At 40.6% G+C, this 3,690-nt stretch overlaps 1 protein-coding gene across 1 annotated transcript in view; it reads right to left on the bottom strand.

Moving 5' to 3' along the window:
• Positions 1-3,690, bottom strand: part of USP15 (ubiquitin specific peptidase 15) — a 49,825-nt gene that overhangs the window by 15,454 nt on the left and 30,681 nt on the right. The window lies entirely within an intron of this gene.

Raw genomic sequence — 3,690 nt, forward strand, 5'->3', positions numbered from 1 at the left:
AAAAAAAATCAAGCCTTAGGTGTTTACACTGAAATAAAATAAATACATGAAATACTCCCTTCAAAAGAATCTGAAAAAACTATACAAAGATTCCAGTACAACTAAAATAAGAATACCAAATTATTGTTTTTTTAAAATTAAGGAACAGTGGTAAGAGAACAGCACTTGGGAGATAGGCAATGGTATTTTAACCTTCTTGGCCTTATTCTAATTCAGCTTGCAGCTGTCTGTAACCCCACAGAGGATCTCACCTATCTCTTCATCATCTGTCCTCCAGTTGTCCTGAGCTTCTTAACACTGAAAACCCCTACTTGGAAGGGCAAAGGTCCCCACAATAATCACCCAGCGGGATAAAGGGTCAAGCCTAACCTATAGATTGAAGAACTACTAAACTTGCAACAAAATTTAAGACATTGCCAGGATTTTCACATTTCTACCTAGTATGTTTACAGGGCAAGAACCTTCACACAAATTTGTCAGACTCAGGAGATGAAGCTGTGTGAAGGAATTGTCCCTCTTTGTCAAGGAACAACAGCTCTGATGCAAACTTTCTTCACTGTACATGAGACAAGACCAAAGAGAAGCTGTGTGATAAATGCAGTGGTTTTTGAAGCAGAAACGGCTCCCAGGTGAACACTCAAGGGCCTCAATGTTCCCTGGAAAGCACAGAGATCTGAGAGAAGCGGCAATCAGCTGGAAAATGGATCAACCAAACTCTGCTTTGGTTGAAGGAAGCTACACTGATCACACCCAGCATGAACGGAATGGAAGGGATCGAAGCAAAGCTTTTGGTACAGGAATGGAATTGAAATTGTTTCAGAGTCTAGTACTCTACAGTAAAGTATTTTGTTTAAAGAAAACACAATTATCCTGAAAACCAGCCCTGTGTTAGCACAATTGTGAAGGAATACACCTTAGGAGGATAGGTAAGATAAAGTAGGTGACCAGAACAGATCAGAGAATCACAGAATAGCAGACATTAGAAGGCATCTCTGCAGATACTCTGGTCCAACCCACTTGCTCAAAGACAGGTCACCTAGAGCAGGTTGCCTGGGACTTCAGTTCGGTTTTAAGCACCTTCAAGAATGGAGGCTTCACAGTTTCCCTGAGAACTATTTTCTACTGTTTGATAAATCCCATTTTAGAACAAAGTTTCCTATATTTAGGAATCGCACATGCTTCAGTTTATGCCCATTGCCTCTTTTTCTTTCAGCGGGAACCACTGAGGAGAGTTTGGCTTAGTTTTCTTTTCTCCACCAGGTACTTCCAAAAAATGGTAAAATCACTCTGGAGTCTTCTCCAGGTTTAACAGTCCCAGCTCTCTGTCTCTCCACACAGGTCAGATGCTGCAATCTTTGGTCACCTATGTGGTCTCTCACCAGACTTGCTCCCTAAACTCTCTGGGGAGCCCAGAAGTGAACTCAGAACAGTGCTGAGTGAAAGGAAAGGATCACCTCTTTCAGCCTATTGGCAATACTCTCCTTTGTGCAGCCCAGGATGCTGTTGTCTGCCCTAGCCACAGGAACACACTGCTGGCTTTTTGTCCAGCAGGATCCTGGGTGCTTCTCTGCCAAGCTGCCTTCCATCCAGTCGCTGACCCCCTGCTGCAGTGTGTACTGGTTCCTGGGGCTGTTCTGCCCAGGCACAGGGCTCTGCATTTCCTGTGACTGAACTTCATGAGGTTCCAGCCCACTGAGGTCCCTCTGAATGGCAGCACAGCCATATGATATAGCAATTCCTCACTGCAGATTTGTGCGATCTCTCATCTTGCTGAGGGTGTACTCCATCACCCAAGTAAATGCCTAGAGCAGCCAATATTCCCAAGCAGAATTCCCGGTTTTGCCATTCACATACTATTTGAGCCCATCTTTTTGTTGCTTCCAAGACTAAGACAGATCAAAACGTATTCAGAGTGCTCCAGCTATTGGCATAATAATCCAATGTTACTTTGATAAAACATGAAAATAACAGCAAATTAGCAAAGTGAAATGCACGCTTTCTGTGTAATTGAGAAAAGATGAAAGTGGTGGCAAGAGGAAGACTGCAGTCTGTGACACCTCAGTGTGTTAAGAACATATACTTTCACTAAAATGCACTTCCATGGATTTCTTAGATGATATTAAACTCTGAATAGTACTTTCATTGAGACATACAAGTAGGATGAACTGAAAGATACACTTCCTTGCTAAGAAAGCCACTAAATAATGCATTTGAAAAAACACACCTTCAAGGACATATTAAAGGTACCATGCCAAACTAAAAGCTACTCTGCTCAATAAACACCTCATTTTCTTACCTAGAGCACTGTCTTGGTAATCAGCAAACCTGTGTTTTTTAATTTACACTACAGTTTCTCAGAATTATTTGAAAACTTAATTCTCTAGATGTAACTGAAAAGCAATGAAATCAAAGCTGATTTAATTTCTAATGCAGACCTCAGAATGAAATCTGTTTAACACAATGGGATAATGATGTGATGTGTAACAAGTCTGTTACGCTGCACAGGACTCCTAAAGGCAAAAACCCATGCTTCAAATTCTGACTTAAAGGTTACTTTTGAATTACATACATGCAAATCACATATATCAGCTCAATTAAGGTTTGAATGAGTAAATAAAATGATCCTTATTTAATCAGTATAGCTTGATGAACAAGGTAGAATCATAAAAAAACCTTAGCAAGAATATTCTTTGAATTCAAACCCAAAACATAATTCTGGTTGACACACTAGACAAAACCACACGCTTTTCTTTCCAACAGCACAATGACGCAATTCAGTAATCATGAGAGGTTATGCGTAGCATTTTTAGTTAGAATGGACACTGCAAAATGCGTGTCCTTCCCCCTTTCAGTTTAGCCATCTTTCACATAGCATGCTAAAAAGTATTTAATTTCTGCACTGTTCAACTGCTCTTCAAGTATCTTCACGAAAACATTTTTACAAACAAGTTTAGTTTTATGGATGCCTTATATCAATAAGTATGGAACAAGCATGGAATTACCCTATATACCACTAACAGGTGAGGGCTGACAGGCTAGAAAGCAATTTTGCATCATATGACCCAGCAGTTCTTTTCTGTGGAAATGTGATCCTGCTGTTCATCCTCATGGGAAGGTATCCAGCTGCAAACTGGGCTGTATTAGCAACTGCAGTCAGAGGCAAAGGGGAGCAAATCTTCCCCTCCATTTGGAACTTGTGAGACTGCTGCAGGAGCACTGTCCTGTTCAGGGCTCCCCAGTGTAAGAAAAAGCAGAGAAAGGACACCAATGTGGTCAAGGGATTGAACAACAATATAGAAGGAAAGGCAGAGCTGTAAGCATTAGTTCAATCTGAAGAAGACAAGACTAAGGGGAGAGCTTTTGGCTCTCTGCAGCTACCTAACAGGAAGCTACAGAAAACTAAGGCCAGATGATTCACTGATTCTCATTACAAAGAAGGGATAGAAGTATCTACACACACTATGACACACTGGAAGAGTGTGTTTTTTCTTTTGAACAAATTTCAACAACTTCATACAAATGTACCCGAAATTCCTTTTCTACTCGTTTGGGTTGTGGTTTTGGGTTTTCTTTAATTTTACCCAAAGAAATCATAAACATAAGCCAAGAACTCTTGTAATGAACAAGGAGAAAAGGAAGATAACTCTGCAGCATGCTTGGTTAAGATCTAAAGTTTTCATACTCAGCAGG

The sequence above is a fragment of the Geospiza fortis genome, unplaced genomic scaffold (assembly GCF_000277835.1).
Source record: "Geospiza fortis unplaced genomic scaffold, GeoFor_1.0 scaffold166, whole genome shotgun sequence".
NCBI lineage: Eukaryota > Metazoa > Chordata > Aves > Passeriformes > Thraupidae > Geospiza > Geospiza fortis.